This window comes from Lactuca sativa, chromosome 5 (assembly GCF_002870075.4).
Source record: "Lactuca sativa cultivar Salinas chromosome 5, Lsat_Salinas_v11, whole genome shotgun sequence".
Taxonomy (NCBI): domain Eukaryota; kingdom Viridiplantae; phylum Streptophyta; class Magnoliopsida; order Asterales; family Asteraceae; genus Lactuca; species Lactuca sativa.
Window position 1 is genome coordinate 192,094,696 of NC_056627.2, and position 24,432 is coordinate 192,119,127.

Genomic DNA, 24,432 nt, shown 5'->3' on the forward strand with positions numbered 1-24,432 from the left:
TCCGGAATGACTAAGTTATTCAAACCATCCACAGTCGGTCATATTTTGGAAGTAGATATGAATTAAGACTGTCATGATGGGTTGTAGAGGTCTAAGGTGTTGGACAAGGCTACAACAATCATGAGTGCTCATAAGTTCTGAGTATTGGATTCAACCCGCGCTCATTGGAATCACTTCATGGATTTTATCACGAGTGATCATGAGACGATAATATCTTATATTCTTCAAACCTAGAGATATGAGTTGTTACTATGAGTTGATAGTACATTGATTGCACGAAAACGCATTTGGTAACTCGGTGCTATAAAACGTGCCTTTGTGTATGATTCAACAAGTAGTAGAACAAGCCATATGAGTCGAAGTTTATCCGTTCCTTTTACCTTCGGGATAAAAGCGATATCTGTGGGCCCCTCGATGATTTGATGATGACAAATGGAAGTGCTCGGCCGGGCCAGGACTGATTTGATTTGTTCAATTAGTCAGTCGTCATAAATCGGAAATCGGGAAACAACAAATGGATAGAGAGAATGATTATAATCCATGTCTCAGTCCATATGATATCTAGAATGGAGGAATATATGATCCCTTATCTAATGGACAAGTCACTGACAAAGGTCAGAGTTCATCTACAAGGTCAGAGTTCGACAGAAGCTTTTGAGAGCTACGATTGCCAGTTGGTTCCTGAAGTCATACGCAATAATAGTTTTAGACTTATCCAAGTGGGAGACTGTTGGATTAATGTCTAAGTCCATAACTATATTTGGTAAGACTTGACCCGACCCGGCATGGTCCATTTGGGTTGCATACCATCATGCACTTGAATGAGAGAAATAAGACACTTATGGTTATTAATATATTATAAGTTCTAGTATATTAATAATAAGAATAATAAGATTATTTAATTAGTATTGATCAAAAATTAATCTAGGATTAATTAAGTGATCAAAAGAAGACTAATTAAATATATGGGTTGATTGTGTAAATCATCCATACTTGTATAGTGGGCTAATGGATAATCAAGTTGGGCTAAAACCCATAGGATGGTCCATGGATGCTCCATGGTGTATTTGAACCCATGGATCCAAGGAAATGGAAAGTCATGACAATTAGGGTTTTCCCTAATTGTATAACTATATAAGCATCTTATTATTGAGGAAAAATCAGCCACTAGAGATAGTGAAGAAAGGGCTAGCCGATTTTGAAGAGTGTAGAATTCTCTCAAATCATTCCAAGTGTTTTGATGATTGTGATTCCATTTGAGGTGTCACACTTGGGGCACTAGGCACTCAAGCTTCATGAAGACTTTCTACATCAAAGAGGTATGTATTCTATCTTGCTATAGTCATTGTTTTGTATGCTAGATTAGGATAATACCTTGGAAGTTCTTATTTGCATGTATAATAGAGAAAACATAGATCCAAGGTATTTAGGGTTGCATGTACACTTAGGAAGTGTTAGAATGCTCAAAACCCAACAGTGAGGGCCCGACCAGAGAAAGTGTATGCTGCAAATTTGACCTTGCTTGCTTCGGTGCATGCACAAATTTCAAAGACCATTTCAGTATTTTCGAAGCATTGCATCAAGGTGATGACGCCCTCGCTTCCATTGAAAGAACCGGGTTTGGCACTAGTAAAGTCCTTATACGAACATTCCCTCGTACGTCCTGTACTGTCCCCGTGGTTAGAGTTTATGGCTCCAGATCCAGCACCACCGGTACCATTTGTACCAATTTGTGACACTGTAGCTGCCACGACTGTTGTTACTGCACCTTAGAACATTGCAGGATCAAACTGTGGAGGTGGCGTTGGAGGTGGTGGTACTGTGCTACTGGAAGGTCTGGGTCTTTTCATTGGTGGCATAGTTCTGTCATAAGTTTGTAAAAATGATTAGATGGTAAGTTCCCAATAGTAAAGACAAGTCGGTTGTTATTGAACTAGATTTTTCTGTATTATGCTCCGACTTAAGAATGTCTTGCATGTAATTCATAAGGGAAGTCCAGATGAATGAATTTCATGAGTTTAGTAGGTTTTGTACGGGCGTTAAGATTTACTATACTTAGGATCATGTTTGTCCAAACACACTTAGCTGAGGAGTTTTGATGGGATCCGGTGCATTAGTGCTGGTATGATCACACCCTATAGGTCTATGAAGAAGGCACCCTTTCACCAAAATGTTTAAAGGTGAGACGATAATGAGTCGTTAGAAAGGGCTATGTGTCGCGATTTTTCTAACTAAGTTTATCTTAGTTCATTGTGTAACGTATTTCGGTTGCTTTATGGTGTGCTGAAAACATTTCATAACGAGAGCCTATATATGATAAACTCATGTATTTTAGTAGTTCTGTGTCCAAGTGAAACCTTGTAATTTGACCCAAGCTAGGTCCTTATAGTGACCAATTGATGTATGCTTAGTTATATAATGACTAAATAGACCTTCGAGTCTGTTAGGTATGTCCTAAGCCCATCTTGTTAATATGATTCTAGTAATTATGGTTTCAACAAAAATTTTTGACTTCGATGCAGGTCTACCTCACATCTATTATGCAAGGAAAAGTTCTGATAGCAACTAGATCTCTCGATTAATATGACCGCTTAAATCGCAGTGCCGTGCTTACGCCTAGAATAGAGTAGCACCAACGCATACTCATGAGCCTAATTTACAAGGTCTTGTGAGCAGTATGAACATTACTCACGACGATCCGTCCCTTGCGATGCCTGATTCAAAGTCGATGCACCTTGCAGCTCTGCCAATCGATGCTTGGCTGCAATCCTCCTCTCTTTGGATGTCGTGTGTCTATCTTGTTACTCTCTTGCCTCTGCCCGAGCTGTGATATGGTTCTAAAAAAAATGTTGGCCTCTGAAATAGTAGTCTATCTCTGAGTCTCGTGTACGTGAGACAGTAGGGTCTGTAGTAGCGCGCAGTTTACGAACTCGGGTTGTAGTCTACCTGTTTTAATCCCCGATGTTCGCGATCTATCGGGTCTTCGCGGGGAGGGCTCTGTCAGTCGGTCCCCTGTGGTTGAGGTCATAGCACACTCGTTGGTCTCCACATGGTGGTTGTTGTCATTGTTGTCGACATTCAACCCTCGATCACGGTTGCCCAATGGGGCACAGGTTCGATGTAGTCGAAACGGTTCGTGGAAACCCTTGCTATGCATGGAGGATTGATTACCTCTGGTTCTGCTTCTGATTCTTCTCATAACCATTCACCATTTATCGAGTTCGGTTTGGGAAAGTAGGGGTCGCCCTGTAAGTAGGATCTTGCTATGTTGAACGTGCGAGAATAGGAGTCAGAAGATAATTATTGGACGAACTATCTAGATAATTATTAGGTGATCTCCATCAGTTTATATCAATACTTATGTAGTGTGTACCAGTTATATGAAACCAAGATAGGATAGTCCTTCGAATATGCGACTCTAACTCCAAATCCACGATCTAACGAGAACAAGAAGTAAAGCAACGGTCACAGATTCTGAGTCTATAACGCCTAAATTTCATATAATCTTAGCGTATCTACTTAACAACTATTGACCTACTTGATAAAGACTTGATTAGTTCTCATGTAAGCACTTATAGTATCACAAAATACTCCCATAGTATTTTAAACTCATGTTCTGTTCTAATCTTCTCATTGTGGTAGTGTTGGTAAGTTTTTAGACTTGTTGCCATATCACAACCATTCTTGGGCATGTGTTAATCACTCCTCGGACCAGCATAGTTGATCATGCTATGCCACTCCCAAGACTTACCATACATCCCCGAGCTTACCTGTGATATTCAACAATCATTACTTTTGTTTTGTTCTAGAATGATGCTGACCTTAGTATGTATGCATGCATGTATACTTTTAACAAGAAACTATTTATTTCTAAAAGTATAGTTGTTTTGAAAACTTTAAATCAGAGACCTTAGTCCCAATGCATTTATAGTTTGTATATCTTATGTGGTTCGATATACTTAGTTCACTATAAAAAATGCTCTGATACCAATCTGTCACGCCCCCAAACTAAGGATAGCGGGAACGTTCGGGGGTGGAGTACTTCATGTATAGTATCACAACAACGAATATAATAGTGCTCAAAGTAAATACAACCATCATAAATATAATGGAAAAAGTTACACCAAAGTATGTGTTTACATGTTTCAAAATCAATTACATTATGATGACAAAATAAATTGTTTGACGATTTAACGTGCCATCCTCAAAGCGCTGATGTTTTCCTGTTTCACTGATTTCCTAAGAATACAAGTAGTTTTGAAAAAGTGTCAACAATTAAGTTGGTGAGTTCATAAGAGTTTTGTTTTAGAATGAAACTGTTTTCCTTGTAAAAGTAACAAAGTATGTTTCCAGAAAATCCAATATTTTCCTTATTATGTATGAAATGAATGCTTCTATGTTGTGCGATAATGAATGCTAGAAAGACCCATATATTCCTTCTAGAATCACTCAGCGTATATAAATTATATAAAAATTAAGTTAAATAAACCGTTCAATATATTAGGTCTGCCCCAGGTCCACAACCAAACAAGGAACAGGAGATAAGGCGGGCCCACCACTTCTAAGTCGATCGTGACTAGATTCTTATATAACTCTAGCATATACACTTAGAAATTATAGCTGAAGTCTAACAATTCTAGATGAAATATAGTTTTAATATCATGAAAACTATTTCATGTGAACCAGGTACTTTGTATTTGTACCCCTTTTTGTATGAAAACCTGGTACTTTCTATTTGTACCCCTTTTTGTATAAAACCGGTACTTTTTATTTGTACCCCTTTCATATAAAGCCGGTACTTTTTATTTGTACCCCTTTTCGTATGAAAACCTGGTACTTTGTATTTGTACCCCTTTTTGTATACAACCAGTACTTTGTATTTCTACCCTTTTCGTATAAAACCGGTACTTTGTATTTGTACCCCTTTTCATATGAAAACCTTTTGTAATGTAAATGAACATAAACTATACCTATTATAGTTTATCAAGATGTTTGAAATGTATAAGAAACCTAAGTATACCTATTATAGTTTAGTATGTTTGTTTGTGGTGTATAAGAACCCTTTTCTATGTAAGTCGAATTTCTAGCAAAATATAACTATGTTTATCTTGCTTTGTTTTGTACTAATGGTAATGATGGAGGATTCTTACAATTCTGTGAGTATTTTCTGTTATATAATTATACCACAACAAGAAACACATGTAAAATATGAAGTCATCAAAGATTTAACACTTTGCTCAACATGTTACAAAGTGTGTTGTAAGTTATAAGCTGTTAACTAGTTTTTAACTTTTCTACACTGTTTTAGAAAGATCATAGAAAAATCATACGAAGTCGAAAACTGAATCCATAAATTCTGAGAGTTCCTAAAATGTGTCTAGTTTATTCATAATTTTTATCATGATTTTTGATGATACTCATCTTGTGTGAAAAAGTACATAATCACAGACTGGTCCGGATTGATGTTTGAAATGATAGGCGGTTTTGTAAAAATCACCATAAATTGTAGAAAAATCGTATGAAGATGTGCAAGAAGTCATTTTAAAACTAAGAACTTGTAATATTTTCACCTAATACAGTTTTGAAAAATAAAATGTTTAAGTTGCCCAAAACAATCCGTGAATGGAATCCAACTTTTCTAATGAAAGCTGTTAGAAAACTTTAGTTATGTTGTTGGTGTTTTAACTTGTATTCTCCCCCCCCCCTCCCCTAAAACTTGAGAAAACATGAAAATGTAGGGGTATGAATGCACCTTGTGTGATTTCAGTAGATGAATGTTGGAGAAAGTAAGTGTTCAACTCAAGAACACTTGAAGATGCCTTGAAGATTTTCGAGAATCTAAGATCAAAGTGACGATATTTGTGTAAGCAATCTATGATTTGGATGAAGGATAGTAGAATATCTAAGTGTAGGAGGAAGATAATTACTAAATGTGGAGGAAAAATCTAAGATCAACCCTTGTATCTCGATTATTTAGAGAGAGGAAGTGAGAGAGAAAATATGTTTGATCTTTGGTGGAAGAATGAGAAAATGAGAGAAGTGTGAGGAGAGAGGAGAGTTTTCTAGCCTTTGACCAAGTTTGTGGATGAACAATGGTGGGAATAGTACTATACAACTTGCATTGTACTATACAACTTGCATGATTCCAAGTTTATACTATACAACTTGCATGATTCCAAGTTTCGATCCAATTGAACGAATCAAATTCATATTTCCAAATGAACGAATTTAGACACTACCACAAATGAACGAATCAAATTCATATTTCCAATATTGCTATAAACATAAAACATCAAGTTTTCATGAATGCCATTGTAAGGAGATAAAAATAAAGTAAAACAAACTTTTATTTATTTTAAAATGCGGAAAAAACTTTTTCCTTACAATTTAACTTGAAATGAAAACTATGTTATTACTTGTTTCCTGGCAATCTATCATAACTCCTAAGAGTAGCTCTAGAATCCAATCTTCAATCAAGTGATAGAAATCCATCTTCGCAATCAGATTCAACATACTCTTTCTTTAAGTTTCCTTCACTTTTCCTTTGATTCTTAAACATCAACATGTGACCCAATCACATCTTGTAATAAGAATCTCAGAATAGAAACTTAACCGCGTTAGATAGTGGACCTAACCTGAAATAGAGTCAAACTTATTGACTTTACTAGCCTTATGATAATTCAGGTAAAATTGACAGCTTCGCAACCAATGCCCTTTCCTTTTGGCAATAGGACCATATGGACCCTTAGGTAATAGTACGTGGGACTATCTTAGACTTAGCCTTTCTCTTTACCATTTGGTCAACCGAGTTGACTACGGCCAATCCCTTTCCATTGGGAAGAGAATGCTTTTCTGGATTTCCTGTGTCACTATTGTCCCTGTCCATAAAGTTTTTGGAAGTTGATCTCCTAATCAAATTTGCTTTACTAGTACACTAAATCATTCCTCATTTACCAGAACCAAGCAACTAGATAAGATCATTAAGGGTCTTGTCATAGTCTGTTTCATAGGAGTCCCAAGGAACTCACTATGTGACTTAGAAAGTGATTGAACCACTAACTTTCTTAAGACTTTGACACCCAACTCTCCCCGCTTGTGAGTATGTGACTTCATCTCCAAGATGTGATCACACCTAGACCTTGCCTTGCTAATAGGGCTTGAGTGACCTTGAACTTGTGGGTTAGGGAGAATAATTGGAGGAGGTGGAGGAAGTGAAGTTCCAAGATATTTGGGAAGATCATAGATGTCCGAACTAGACATCTTTTGGGAGATATTTAAGATAGTTGATTTAAAGTCCTTAATATAACACCCAATATGAAATATTAAGGCTAGGACCCAACAAACTATTTGATAACTTGGAAGAGGGATGCCGTAATCCAAGCTATAGAATATTTCAATGGCATGTTTCAATCTCGTGTGTGCCCTTCAAGTTTTGTGACTGGGATGCCGAGGATCACAAAACAAGTTGTGAAGTAACCATGCAAATTACTTGGCACCCTTAAGTGTTTACCCCTCAATCGATGTGCCGGTTAACCACACACGCTCCATCGATACTATGATAAACATTAAGTTACCCTTTACCTACCTTGTTAAATACAAGTTAGTGTGCTGGTTAACCACACACGCTCCACTAACTGACTTAAACAAAGTGCAAAGTGTAATTTCATGGATTAGCACCTTATTCACATTTTCCTAAGTAACTAAGATTGGGTATTTATAAAAGGTTTAGTTACTTAGTATTTCTCATTAATACTTTTAATGAAGGGAAAATTATAGTCCTCTTCCTACCCGTTCGGCTAACGACCCTCCACCGGTCAAGGAAGTGGTGGGTGAGAGTGGACACCCATTAAACTGCCATTTTATAGGCATTAACCTTATACCCCCCTTATAGACCGGCTTCGTGAATGAGGCCTACTAACGGTAAGACTGACTTTACTCTTATACATATATGTAAATATTATTAATTTATAATATTATAAAGTATAAGGGTTGAATTTTAACTTTTAAAATTCTAAGCTCTAGTTTGGAATTAAGGTATACATGGGTGGTAACTTTACAAATTCCAAAACTCGAGGACAAGTTTTGAAACCTTTCAAAACTCTTGGCTTTTTCATAACTTATGAGTTTAATTAAGGTTGAATGAAAAAAAAATCAAGTTCCATAACTTGAGGACAAGTTATGGAAGACATTAAATCATTTAATGATGACATTATAAATAGAGACTCTTCTATTTTCATAACCTATGAGACTTAATGACACTTTAAAAAGAAAAACTCTTCACTTTCCATAACTTGAGGACAAGTTATGGAGTTCATAAAAACCATTAAGATCAAATATTCCAATTAATACAATAATCAAATAATTTTTCTATGATCTAGGTTAAACTCATAAGTAAAGATAATTCACATCAACAATTTTCAAGAAATTAGATAAACATATAAACTAATACAAATCTTGAAACTTTGACAATTATCCTTTGAAGACTCTTGGACTTCATAACCTAAAGACTTAATAAATGAGACATTTCACATCCATAACTTATGGAAGTTTCAAAACTCTTAAGATCATAACTTTAAAAAAAAAAACTTTTGAGTTCCAAAATTTTATGACAAAATTTGTAACTCCTTAAAACCACTTAGATCAAACTTTTAAAAGAAATAAAATAATCATATCATTCTATCTGTTAACAAATTGACCTAATTCAACTCTTGTAGTAAGGAGACTCAAATTTTACAAATAATTAGTTTTTCATAAAATCAAGTAATTATCATAAAATTTGACAAACTTCAGGTTTTTTTTCATTTTTTTTTCATCAACTTGAAAAAAAAATACATTTGCATCAAATATAGTAGAAAACAACCCATGGCTCTGATACCACTATTGGGTTTTAATATAATACAACATCCTATGGTGCACATACAACCCTAAATACCTTGGATCTATGTTTTCACTAATTATACATGCAAATGGTTTCCAAGGCATTAAACCTATAACTAGCATGCATTTGACATAAACCATATAATATACTAGTTAGGGAAACATACCTTTTATGCGGCTTAAGAGATTAGCACCAATAGTATGAAATGCCTCAAATGGAATCACAACACACCTAGGACAAAGGTGGCTCTTGAGAGAGAATTCCATGCACCAAAACACCTCCATATTTCTCTAAGAAAAGAAGTGGTGATTTTGGCTATGGAGTAACCTATTTATATGAAGGATTCCAAGGGTCATGGGTATAACCCATAATCCATACCCATGGGTTTTATGATCCATGGTTCATGTGGCTTAACTCTTTATGTATCCATACATAAACTTGGTCCAACATGGGTCATAAGCCCAACACATATAAATATAACTAATTATCATAATTAGTCCCCATAGATTTAATTAGTCTCTTTTGATCACTAAATTAATTCCAAATTAATTCTTGATTGATACTAATTAAAACATATGATTTCATATTAATATATTATAACTTATAATATATTAATAAACCATAAATAACCTTCTCTCAAAAGTCCATCCTAACAAATTGTCCTGATGATATGCAACCCAAATGGACCATGCTACTCTCGGGTCAAGTACATACCAATAATAGTTATGGGCTTAGACATCTAATCCAACAATATTAACAATAATATCTCTTCTCTCTTTACAAATCATCCTGTCAAGTTGTTATGGTGAAGGCAACCCAAAAGGACCATGCACAACCGAGTCAAGTACTTACCAAATATAATTGCAGCCTTAGACACTAATCCAACATAAACATGATGGGAAACCACCCTAAGGACCTGGAAATGCTTGAACTAAGTATCGGAACAATAATTGATCGAACGAGGGAGGTGTATGGCCACCCTAAGCGTGTGTATTGCTATGGGTGTATGGCCCATGAGTGTACAGCTGTACACTCATGATGGGGAGTGTTTATGAGGTGTTTCCAAGGTTCTTCAAGCATCCAAGGAGTGTTCTAGGTCCCATTCTTAGTGGTTTTTTTTACAAGTTTAAGGCCAAATGTGAGCATTAAAATGGGTGTAAGGCCATAAGATCGGGTGTGTGGCCGTACATAGGATTGTGCGGCCATACAGAGTGTGTGTGCGGCCGTACATAGGGGTGTGCGGCCGTACATAGGGGTGTGCGGTCGTACACTCTTCATTTATGCTCAAAACGTCGATTTTCAGGTGTTTCAAGGCCAATACCAAGTTCAAGCTACTAGATGGGGGCTAAATTCTCACTTTGGAGAGTCTTTAAGGTGTGTATGGCCACCTTATGAAGGTGTGCGGCCGTACACCTTCAAATAATGAAGAACATGAAGAACTTTAGGCTTAGATCAAGATACCTTACCAGTATAACAAGTTAGATGATGGAATAGTTAATGTTTTTGAGGCCTTTGGGGTGTTCTTGGATGAAGTTTCTAGAGATATAAAGTAGAGTGCAGCCAAAGAGGGGAAAGAACGAATGAAGGGGTCACCCTCTATATATAAGGGTGAGTGTGCGACTGGGGGTGGGTGTGCGGCTGCACACCCGTGTGTACGACCATACACACCTCCCTAGAGGGTGTATGGCCCGGTTTTGTCCCTATACGACTTGTTGACTCATTCCTAATCTCATTCCTAGTTGTACTCGGGCTTAGAACACTCAAAATGAACCCATAAACGACGTTCAAACATAATGGAATCAAGTTTAATGTTGATAAATTTGACCAATCATACAGAATAAAAGTTTCGGGTTGTCACAAGTAATCACTTGATCTAACAAACAGAGTGCATAATCGAAAAAAAAACAATCAATTAAACAAGTTTTCTTATTCGATATTGCAGAAAACTTTGAATCGGAAAGAGTGATTCAAAAAATATGAAAAAAATGAGAAAACTAAAATTGATTGCATGAATCTTGCTCTGAACCCAATTGATGTGAGTTAGAATCGAGTAACGAATACATAATCAATCAAGGAAAGCATGAAGAACACATCCCACACTACTAGAAAACAGCCCTTTAATGACGCGCAAACAATGACACTCGCTGATAGAGGATATGCATTTGTGCGTGCCCTAAAAATAATGTCAGTTTTGCAAAATTTCAAGGATAGAAAACATGCACTTGTGCGTTCCCTAAAATTAGTGTCCAACAAAAAAAACATGAAGGGCACCTATCATAAAAAAGTGTGTCGTGTAAATGTGTCGCTTTATATTTTTTTAAGGAAGGCGCGGTCTCTGATTTTTAATAGCCCATGGGGGGAAATGAAATACCAAAAAATTAAACACCCCGCCTCTAAAATCCTCTACCAAAAAACCCTAATAATCCTTTAAGGAGTTCGTCTTCCTCTGGCTCTGCACTCAATCTCTCTCTCTCTCTCTCTCTCTCTCTCTCTATATATATATATATATATATATATATATATATATATATATATATATATATATATATATATATATATATATCCTTTGGAATCAGATTCTTGAAAGATCGAAACCCTAATCGTAGCCCTAACTATGAGATGTCTTACCAACCGTGATCTTCAAATAAAAACGAAAGCGACGACCACCACGACAATCGCCGGCTATACAACCCTTACCAAGATCTTATAGAGTCCCCGCACAAACCCTGTATAAACTTCCTACATCTCCTGAATACCTCTTTCAACAGGAATCCATCGCTCAATGGCGTTGATGGGACGAAAACCTGACATACTACACCGGCATCGGTTACCTTAGCGATGCAGTAGTTGTCGCCGGGAAAGGTTTAGTAGAGGGCGTGAAGGCTTCTAAGTCCAGAGACACCATGAAACTTAGGGTTAATCGGAATGAAATGCGTGGTGGTTGGATTAGCTACTGGAGCGTGGTGGCTGGATTAGCGACTGGAGCGCTTTACAAGATGGCGACGGGCCCTAGGTCGGCGGCTGTTGCCGGAGCAAATGGTGGAATAGCGGTGGGATTAGTCGTGACGGGGAAGCAGATTTTGAAGAGATACGTACTAATCTGAGCTCGATTTGCATTCAATTTCATCTTACTACAATTTATGGTCTTTTGAGATCTCCGAAGGTGATTCATCTATAGTCTTTTACAGTATTTTAGTATTTTACAATATTTTAGATGATTGACATAATTTGGCATGGAATGAAATGTGTGATTGTTTCTCTTCAGGCATCAACAAGTTATTGGCCAATTGAAATGATGAGAAATGTGTTGTATTTCAAAATTCCATTTTCCCCCTCGGGAGTATACAATCGGATGCACCAATTGAAAACTGGAGGTCGGAAGATTTTAGTTTCTTGTTGTAAATCTTTAGTCGGTTGGGGTGACCTGCCTGGGAAGGGTAAGTTGGGTAAGTGTTTTTGTGAGAATGGTGATGTGAACATTTTGCCCTTATTTGAGCATTGGATGTTTAGTTTTTCTTCTTTGGACAATTGATTCCTGAATGTGGTTTACTTTATTACTAATTATGATTATGAAGAAACTGTTTCAGAACTTAATTTGACACAGGAACTTGGAATTTGTGTTGGATGTCTCAAAAAAACTTGTTACCTTGATATGATGAAATTCTTAATTTTATATATTTTATATTATGTATTATTTACACATTACACCCTTCATGCCATTCCATAGAGTTTAGATCACCGACTTACATGCCATTTTGAATCTGCGATTTTGTTGATTGGTGTTTACACATAGATCTCAACCACTTGCACCTTTTTTGGTGTATTTGAGATCACTGCTTTCTGTCCTTTTAGGATTAAAAGACTCCAAATCATTCTTTACTAAATTTACCAGTTCAATTCCACGTGCCCCCATGGTATTCTTTGACTTTACTCCAGTTGGATAAATTCTGACAAGGGTAAGAGTTCTTTGGTAACTAAATTCAATTAATTAATTTCTACCCTTTTGGTAACATATTTACTATCTCTTGTCAGGCCTCATCTGATTTGAGTGTAATTGATTTTGACATACCGTTTGCGTATGTCTATTCGATTGTTGCTGGTATTGAATTACTTGCTATGATTTTCATTATGGCCTTAGTGACATGGCAAGTTCTCATTGTATCCATCTTTGGTATCGCGGCTTCAAAATACATTCAGGTGAATACACATTCTATCGGAGCTTTTACTCAAACACTTTAATTATATGTTACTTAGACACTTTAATTATATGGTTTCTAGTGCTTTCAATGCACATGCTATAGGAGCTGTTGCGGATGTTGCAGGTGCTGGTCTAAATGTCCATCTTTTAACAATTCTTCCTACTTTGCTCTCTGCCATGGGAAATGATGAGAAATAAATGTTTTATCAGACAACTAGACACGTGGCAGAAATCTAGAGCAAACAACAACAAAACGGAAATGGAAAAGACTTTGAACCAATTGAGTTTAACGAGAACTCGGGAGAGGAAGATTAGCTAATTCTTTGTTTTAATAAATATATGCAAGCTTATTGATTTTCATACATTCTCACTGTCATTTATTTCTATTATTACAACATTATACTTTAGATCTTTTTTCTTAAGAAAGCAAATCTATTTATAAGCATTATGATGAAATTCTACTTCCACATTCTATTATTACAACATTATACTTTAATTATTTCATCATTTTGCACCTACCTCGAAGTTGTGGTATATTGTATTGGAAATGCTTAAACCTGATTTTCACAAAAGGAAATGTAGTACCCTTGATTGATGCTTTTATTTGTTACTTTTTTCACTCTTTTATCTATTTTATAATTCTTATTTCTTGGGTGATGCTGATGTAGATATTTTCCTTATCTCTCTCTCAAGTTTTTAATAATAATAGTTGATGAACTTCCGGTCTTCAGCCTAAATAGAAAGTTGTGTTTTGCTGCCAGGTTATACTTTCTACCAGAAAATCTATTCTATTAGCTTTGTGTTTGGGTATATTTTTCACTGTTACAATGTTGTAATCGGAATAAACGTAAGTACTATGTAGGATGCTGTAATAATCATATATCATGCAAAAAGACGTAAATGCCCTTGCATCCACATCACTGAAAATAGTTTGATTGGTGTCTCTAATAAAAAAATGCCACTTCTTTGATCTTTGAATGTCCCATGAAAAAACTATAACTTCAATTTTGGTATGCCTCACGAATATGTCCCAAACTCTAAGGTAAATTACAAAATTGCCCTTAAGGTAAATTACCAAACTCTAAGGTAAATTACCAAATTGACCCTACTGATTTTATTAAGGAATATGTGCTAGAAATGCCAACGTACTTTCATGTATTATAGCATCCTACTTTTTTTTAACACAGTGTATTTTAGAAAATGATAAATGTAAATAGTAGCAAAGCTAATAAAAAGTTATAAGAAAACCTACCTTACCTGTACAACTTCATCATTTGGGTTACCATACTTTCTAAGTTGTTCTTTAGGAAATATGTGTACGCTAGTAGCAGTAAGTCTTTGTCTTTGTATTTGTTGTCCAGTCAGGTAGCAGCAATAGGTACACAGGTGAAGTAGGTGAATCAGAAGGAGGAAGTGGAAGTGTAAGTGTTGAGATTATGGTTCCTCAAAGCTTGTTAGGCTCCATATATGGAGAGAACAAGACCAAGTTAGCTCATATAAAGCAAGTGAGTGAGTGAGTCCACTTGCTTTTTTTTTAATTTTAGATGAAAGTTATATTTTGTTTTTAATTGGGAAAAGGGATTTGAGTGCAGATATCAGGTGCACAGGTGGCGATACATGATTCGGCGGATGGAGGGCGAGTATTATTGTGTAGAACATCAGATGAAACTCATACTGCATAGTGTGTGCTTCATGCCTTCATCCTTTCTGAGCAACACCCCATTCTTTGACTTCTTGTTTCTACTTCTTATTGTTATGCTTCTTGTGTATAAGTTCAATAGCAAATTCAGTACTTTCTTGTGTATAAGTTCTATTAGAAGACAAACATATTTTTGAACCCTTTGAGATTTATCCATTTGTCTACTATTCGAATGATTATTTGTATGACATTAACTTTTGTGCAATGTATTATATTTTTTGTATATGGTACTTTATTTTCTATTACGAGACATGAAATGCAAATTTAATTTGAAAACTAGTAAAACTATAAATATTTTTTTAAAAAAAGAATAAAATTACGATACACAAAAATGTGTGTCATCTTCATTTATGACATGGCCTTTCTGGATAGTGGCTTCAATGATACGCATTGTGTGTCATAAATGTGTGTCGTAAATGCACGTCGTCTATAGGGGACGCGCAAAAGCGCCTCGTCTCTCGTTATGACATGGCCTTCCTTGACGCTCATTTGCGCGTCGTCTGAGCGTTTTACGACGCGCAATGAACGTCTTAAAAGGCTGTTTTTCTAGTAGTGCAAGTAAATAAGATCGGATTGACTCGTATTAGTCTGTAAAGAGTACAAGAAGTTGATAGTGTTTACAAACTTGAAGAGCACAAAAAATACTTACCCTATTTATGGAGTATTAGATACATAACAAAAAATACTAGGACTATACATTCTATATTTGAATTCGAAATGTAACTAGTAAATACATATAGAGTCGAAATCACTTGGATTTTGAACCCTTACAGACTCAATGTCTTTTGACTCCTCACTATCTATATTTTGACCATAATAGTTGTCTCTATCTAATCATGTATGTCGCTCTCGCTTGGTCATGAGCCTTTCGATCTAGAACTAGAACTGCTTCCTCTAGTTAGCATCACCATGCTGACATATAAACGAGAATTAGATCAATACAGATTCATGTATGGATCATGTGCTTTCGGTAATATGGGCCCATACTACCTTCCACACCTATCCATACTAGACCCAAGAGTTATCTTAGGGTTCCTAACTCATGCCACTCTTCTATCGATTGGCCTTTTCACACACCCAATGTTACAAGTGAAGGGTTTTGAGCATTCTAACACTTCAATGGTGTACATGCAACCCTTGATGCTTTGGATCTATGTTTTCTCCATTATACACGCATACATTCAATATTCCAAAGCATCATCCTAACTTGCATACAATGGAGTATAAACATCATGAAATACCAGGTAGATGACATACCTTTTAGTATAGTTGAAGCCTCGAACCTTTAAGAACTTAGTGTCCCAAGTGTTGCAACTCAAATGGAATGAAACAACATGTGACAACCCGGAACTTCTATATTGTACACTTATTCAAATCTGTCAAAGTTAGACTCATTTTTGATATCTTTTAGCACGGTTTATGATCTATTTGAGTGTTCTAAGCCTAGTATAATCTAGGTAGGGGTCTTGGGATGAGTGTTTGTGAGTGTATCACCTTGCAAATGAGCCAAACATACCAAGACAAGGTGTGTGCGGCTACACATGTTGGATTTTGAGCATTCTAACACTCCTAAGTGTACATGCAACCCTAAATACCTTGGATCAATGTTTTTTTCTATTATACATGCAAATATGATCTTTCCAAGGTATTCATCCTAAATAGCATAATAACATTGATTCTTATGAAGATATTGATGGGTTTTGAGCATTCTAACACATCCTAAGTGTACATGCAACCCTAATAACCTTGGATCTATGTTTCTCTAATAATCATGCAAAGTTGTTTTTCCAAGGTTATGAACCTATCTAGCATACATGGGGAACAATTTTTCTTTGTACACAAGATAAAACTACATACCTTGTTGATGAAAGTGTTCCTTGAAACCTTGTGAGCCTAGCACCTCAAGTGTGATGCCTCAAATGCTTCACACAACACCAAATGCAAAGTATAAACTTGAGAGAATACTCTAACACACTCAAAATCGACCAAGCCCTCTTGTTTATTTAGTGTAGTCGATTTTGGGGAGAGACATGGTCCTTATATAGTGTGTTGCATTAGGTAAAACCCTAATGTAACATGACTCTTCATTTCTCAATCCATGGGTTAACTCGATGGAACATCCATGTAGCATCCTATGGGTGGAACCCAACTTGATAATCCAAGGAGCATCTTAGCCCACTATATAAGATATGGAAGATTTACATAATCTACCCATATATTTAATTAGTTATCTTTTTGATCACTTAATTAATTCTAAATTAATTCTTGATCAAAACTAATTAAATAATAATATTAATATATTAGAACTTATAATATATTAATAAACCATATGTGTTATTTCTCTCATTTAGTTTATCCAATTGCATGGTGCCATGCAACCCAAATGGACCATGCCGGGTCGGGTCAAGTACATACCAGAAATAGTTATGGACTTAGACACCTTATCCAACAGTCTCCCACTTGGATAAGTCTAAAAACTATACCTGCAATACATCAGAAACCAATCGGCAATCGTAGCTCTTTCAAGGTCTCTCGGAACTGAGAAGATGGTGATACGCCATTTAAGATAAGTGACCATATAATCCTCTGTTCTAGATATCAGCCGGACAATTACATGGAACAATGTCTTACTTATTGTCCAGTAGTTTGTTTCCTGATTTCTGATTTGTTTGACAAAGAACTAAATTGAACACATTAATTAGGTTCTGACCGGGCCCGGTACATAGGTCAAAACAAAATCATCGAGGGGCCCAGATATCAGCTTCTAATCCAAGAAGGAACAGATAAACTTCTACTCATATGTTTGTTCTACTACTAGTTGAATCATACACAAAAGCACATTTTATAACATCGAGTTACCAATGCGTTTTCATACAATCAATGCATAACCAATTCATAGGCAACAAATCATATCTCTAGGTTTGAAGACTTATATGATATTACCGTCTCACGATCACTCGAGATAAAATTCCATGAAGTGATTCCAGTGAGCGTGGGTTGACTCCAATACTCAGAACTTATGAGCACTCATGAAGTGTTGTCTTATATCTTGACACCTACAACCAACTTCATGACAATCTTACTTCATATCTACTTCCAACATATGACCGACTGTGGAAAATCTGAATAAAATGTAAAACTGAACATAATATTCTGGAAGTCAAAACATGCAAAAGAAATTATAGTAAACGATTGACAAGAGATAGAAACACTTTACTCATAAATAAACACAACTTTTATTCATCATCAAATGTCAATTACACTTTACAAATTTCAAAATTATCTAACTACTAAAACTAATATCATCCTTCAGCCCTATGCTACGAGCATGCTGGAGATGCTTAACCCTACTCAGTCCCTTCGTGAGGGGATCTGCTGGGTTCTCATCATATGATACCCTCTTTGCCACGAGGATTCCTTCTTCTATGCGATGTCTGATAAAGTGATATTTTCTGTCGATGTCTCTGGATCTCCCGTGATCCCTTGGTTCCTTAGCTAAGGCAAGAACCCTTTCACTATCACAGAAAATTTCCATAGGCTCCTTTATAGCTGGTACTACTCCAAGGTCTCCTATGAAGTTCTTCAGCTAAATAGCCTCCTTTGCTGCCTTGCTTGCGGCTATATACTCTGATTCACAAGTAGAATCAGCCACTGTCTCCTGCTTGGAACTCTTCCAAGTGATTGCTCCTCCATTTAGGGTGAAGATCCAGCCCGACTAAGAGCGGAAATTATCCCTATCAGTCTGGAAGCCAGCATCACAATACCCTACAACTCTCAAGTCATCATTCCCAGTGAGGGTAAGGACCCAGAACTTAGTCCTCCGTAGGTACTTGTGGATATTCTTTACCCCAGTCCAGTGAGCCTTGCCAGGGTTCCCCTGATACCTGCTAACCATGCTCAAGGCAAAGGCTACATCAGATCGAGTACAAGTCATAGCATACATGATCGAGCCTATTGCCAAAGCATAAGGTACTCGACTCATTTCTGCTATCTTAGCCTTAGTACTAGGGCTTTGTGTCTTACTTAGTCTGGCGTTACTCTGGATAGGTAACTCTCCTTTCTTGGAGTTCTGCATGCTGAATCTCTTCAACACCTTGTCCAAGTAGGTACTTTGACTAAGTCCAGTTAGTATCTTACTCCGGTCTCAAGATCCTTATCCCTAGAGTATAGGCAGCTTCTCCTAGTTCCTTCATAGAGAAACACTTCCCAAGCCAGGACTTAACTTCCTATAGAGTTGGGATGTCATTTCCTATAAGTAGTATGTCATCCACATACAATACCAAAAAGCTAAGTATACTCCCACTAGCCTTGACATAAACACAACATTTATCTTCACTCCTAGAAAAGCCAAATTCCTTGACCTTTTCATTAAAACAAAGATTCCATCTGCGAGGTGCTTGCTTTAATCTATACATGGATTTCTCAAGCTTACACACTCTATTAGGGTACTCGTTGCTGACAAAACCTTCTGGCTGACTCATGTAAACATATTCAGTCAACTTTCCATTAAGGAAAGCGGTTTTGACATCCATTTGCCAAATTTCATAGTCATGAAATGCAGCTATGGCTAACATAACCCTAATAGACTTAAGCTTGGATACTGGAGAAAAGGTCTCATCATAATCCACTCCAGGAATTTGAGAGAAACCCTTTGCAACCAGTCGAGCCTTATAAGTGTGTAGATTACCATCCATGTCGGTCTTCTTCTTGAAGATCCATTTGCACCCTACAGTCTTATGACCTGGTACATTCCCAACCAAGTTCCAAACTTGATTGTCATACATGGATTGTGTCTCGCTTTCCATAGCCTCTTTCCATTTCATAGACTTGGGGCCTGCCATGGCTTCCGCGTAACTGTTAGGTTCATCTAGACCTACTAGTGTCTCATCACTAATAAGTGTCTCACCTTCTGTAGTAATATGAAAAACATAGTAGTGCTCAGGTGCATTCCTAACTCTCATGGAATTCCTCAGAGGTACAGACTCGTCAATTGGCTCAAAAGGGGTTTCCTCATCAAGTTGAGGGCTAGGGTTTGAAGTTCCTTCACCACTTGACTCTTGAAGTTCTTCAAGGTCAATTTGCCTCCCACTGTCTCCTTGGCTTATTAATTCTCTCTCATGAAAGACTCCTCTTCTTGCTACAAAGACCACATTATCACTAGGTCTGTAGAAGAAGTAACCAAAGGATCTTTGTGGGTAGCTGATGAAAATACACCTCTCACTTCGGTGTTCAAGCTTATCATGAGTCTCACGTCTCACGAAAGCTTCACAACCCCAAATCTTGATGTGGTCTAGTTTGGGTACTTTACCAGTCCACATCTCGTGAGGAGTTTTGGCACCTTTTTTTTTGTAGGGACTAGGTTAAGGATATGGGCGGCAGTCTCTAAGGCATACCCCCAAAATGAGATTGGTAGCAAAGTTCAACTCATCATGGAACGAACCATATCCAACAAGGTTCGATTACGCCTCTCATCTACACCATTCAACTGTGGTGTCCTGGGAGGTGTCAATTGTGAGACAATCCTACATTCCCTAAGATAGTCGATGAACTCTAAACTAAGATACTCACCACCTTGATCGGATCGAAGCATCTTAATGTTCCTGGCCAATTGATTCTCGACTTCCTGTTTAAATTCCATAAACCTTTCGAAAGTCTCTAACTTATGCTTGATTAAGTAGACATATCCATATCTACTATAATCATCAGTAAAAGTCAAATAATAACGATTAGCATCCCTTGTGGGATGTTTGAATGGTCCACACACATCCGTGTGTACAAGATCCAACAAACCTTCACCCCTCTCACAAGAACCTGTGAAGGGTGACTTTGTCATTTTTCCAAGTAAGCATGATTCACAACTATCATCTGACTTTAGGTCAAATGACTCCAAGACTCCATCCTTTTAGAGTTGGCCTATGCGTTTCTTGCTTATATGTCCAAGACGACAATGCCATAATGATGGTTTATCCAAGTTATTATTATTAATAGAATCAATACACATCACATTATTTCCTAAGTTATCTACAACAGACACAGCTTCATACACACCATCACAAAGTAATGCTTCAAAATAAAGAACATTATTAAAGAAAGCATCAATAGAACCAACTTCATTATTAAACGAAAAGGTAAGACCTTGTTTATACAATGCATGAAAGGAAATAATATTTCTTGCCATTTCTGGCGAGTAACAACATTTATTCAAATCTAAATTAAACCCACTACTTAGCGATAAAGTATAAACTCCAATCTTGGTGACAGGTGTAATTTTCCTATTTCCCATAATTAAGTTTATTCTTCCTTGCTCCACATTCTCACTTCTTCTTAGTCCCTGCAAGTCACAACAAATATGAATACCACATCCCGTATCAAGGACCCATGAGTTAGAATGGGGTGAGTTATTAGATAAGATAGTGTAAATACCTGCATGGTTGGGTTTGACTTTCCCATCCTTTACATCTTGCTGATACTTTGGGCAGTTCCGCTTCCAATGTGCTTTTTCATGACAATAGAAGCATTCAACCTCTTTTGGGTCAGACGAAGGAGTGACGAAACCTTTCTTGGTTCCAGAAGAGGAGCCTTCAAAGGTCTTAGCATTGGTACCATTCGAGGGTCTCTTCCTCTTCTTACCCTTCCCTTTCCCAATTGCCAAGACAGGGGCGGAGTTGGTAGGAGTAGAAGTAACAATCACCTTACCCTTAAGACCACTTTCTACGGTCTTTAAGAGTCCTTGAAGTTTGCTGAGTGTGACCTCTTCCTTGTTCATGTGGTATGTCATGTGGAATTGATCATAACATGAAGGTAAGGAATGCAAAATGATATCTATTGCAAGATCCTCAGGGAAGTTCACATTCAGCTTCATCAAACGGTTCACAAATCTTTGCCTTTTCTGCATGTGGCCCGTGATGGGTTCACCATCCTTCATGCGAGTTGTTATCATGGAGGAGATGATTTCATACCTCTCTTGACGAGCACTTTGATGGTATCTTTCCATCAATTCTTGGTGCATCTCAAAGGGGTAGAAATCTTCATAGGATTTTTGGAGATCCGCGGTCATAGTGGCCATCATGATGCATGCCACATTGGTGGCATCCCTTTCATGTGCCCTAAAATCAGCGATCTCTTGAGGAGTAGCAACTGTCTCATCAATCTCCTTAAGCTGCTTATCGAGGACATATTCCTTGTCCTCGTAGTGAGTAATCCTTCTGATGTTTCTGATCCATTCATTAAAGTTGGATCCATCAAAAGTGACTTTCCGACACAAGTTCATAAGAGAAAAGGAGCCACTAGGATTAGAGCCAGAAACAACGTTGTTTGCGGATATCTGGAAAAAGAAGAAAGAAAGGACTAGCTTAGATATAGAGATAGTCCTTAATAAAACATCCAAATGTAGTATTAAGGCTAGGACCCAATCACAATATATTATACTTAGAAGAGGTATGCCGTAATCTAAGTAATAACATATTTGAAAGGTAGGTGGACGACGATTCACCAATTTCCACCAAAGACGGAATATTAAAAATATTTAATTTGGTTCTTAGAAACTCCTAGATTCTTTTGAGATTCAATGAACTTTTCAAAGGCTTGTTTCAATCTCGAGTGTGCCCTCCAAGTTTTGTGACTGGGATGCCGAGGATCACAAAACGAGGTGTGAAGTAACCATGCAAATCACTTGGTAACCTTAATGTTTACCCCTCAATCGATGTGCCGCTTAACCACACACGTTCCACCGATACTATGGTAAACATTAAGTCACCCTTTAGCTACCTTGTTAAGATTAAGTTAGTGTGCCGGTTAACCACACAGGCTCCACTAACAACTTAGACAAAGTGTAAAGTGTAATTTCATGGATTAGCACCTTATTCACATTTTTCCTAAAGTAACTAAGATTGGGAATTTAATAAAACATTTAGTTACTTTATAATTATCATTATACTGCTAATGAGAATTTATAAGTCCTTGTCCTACCCGTTCGGCTAACGACCCTCCACCAGTCAAGCAAGCGGTGGGTGAGAGTGGACACCCATTAAGTTGCCATTTTATAGGAAACAACCTTATACCCACCTTATAGACTAGCTTCGTGAATGAGGCGTACTAGCGGTAAGACGACTTTGATCTTATATATATATATATATATATATATATATATATATTATTAACTTATAATATTATAAAGTATAAGGGTTGAATTTTAAATTTTAAAATTCTAAGGGGTGGAACTAAAGTTTTAATCAAGACTTTACTTGTTCCAAAACTTGAGGGCAAGTTTTGTAAACTTTCAAAACTTTTCATTTCTTGTAACTTTTGAGTTAATTAGAGTATTAAAAATGAAGACTCTTCATTTTTATAACCCATGTGTTCTTTTAATGGTTTTTAAACAAAGTGACTTTTGGTTTTCCATAACTTGCGGACAAGTTATGGACTCCATTAAAACACATAATGATCATGAATTAATCTACCACATAGGTTACAAATAATTCCTATGATCATCTAAACGTCATAAGATCAAGAACATGAATATGAACACTTACATGAATAAAAAATTACACTTAAAAAACTTGTAATTGTGATAACTTGTTGTTGTAATTGGATTAGCATGAACATTACACCCACTAAAATAAGTTTTCAAGTACCAAAACAGTTTAGGGTAATGTTCCTAGTCCATTTCCAGCAACTAAAGTCGAAAAACTGCATTCTGATCCTCCTACTAGCCGAGTGCATGAACCTACTCAGTGAGTAGATTGAAGATTCACATGAACTCGGCGATTCCCCACATGGACTCGGCGAGTTCATCAGGCAGATTGCACAAAATCGACTTTTTCCAACTATTTAGCACTAATAGCAAACAAACAAGCCTAGTCTCTGATACCACTGATGGGTTTTGAGCATTCTAACACATCCTAAGTGTACATGGAACCCTAATAACCTTGGATCTATGTTTGTCTAATAATCATGCAAAGTTGTTTTTCCATGGTTATGAACCTATCTAGCGTACATGGGGAACAATTTTTCTTTGTATAAAAGATAAAACTACATACCTTATTGATGAAAGTGTTCTTTGAAACCTTGTGAGCCTAGCACCTCAAGTGTGATGCCTCAAATGCTTCACACACCACCAAATGCAAAGTATAAACTTGAGAGAATACTCTAACACACTCAAAATCGGCCAAGTCCTCATGTTTCTCTAGTGTAGCCGATTTTGGGGAGAGACATGGTCCTTATATAGTGTGTTGCATTAGGTAAAACCGTAATGTAACATAACTCTTCATTTCTCAATCCATGGGTTAACTCCATGGAGCATCCATGGAGCATCCTATGGGTGGAACCCAACTTGATAATCCATGGAGCATCTTAGCCCACTATATAAGATATGGAAGATTTACATAATCTACCCATATATTTAATTAGTTATCTTTTTTATCACTTAATTAATTCTAAATTAATTCTTGATCAAAACTAATTAAATAATATTATTAATATATTATAACTTATAATATATTAATAAACCATATGTGTTATTTCTGTCATTTAGTTTATCCAATTGCATGGTGTCATGCAACCCAAATGGACCATGCCGGGTCGCGTCAAGTACATACCGGAAATAGTTATGGACTTAGACACCTTATCCAACAGATATCAAGTTAGAATTACATACCT

The 24,432-nt window shown here is 36.7% G+C and overlaps 1 pseudogene; it reads left to right on the forward strand.

Moving 5' to 3' along the window:
- The first annotated feature begins 11,279 nt into the window (after window positions 1-11,279).
- On the forward strand, window positions 11,280-14,998 carry LOC111920469 (mitochondrial import inner membrane translocase subunit TIM23-1-like; annotated as a pseudogene).
- Window positions 14,999-24,432: the final 9,434 nt, after the last annotated feature.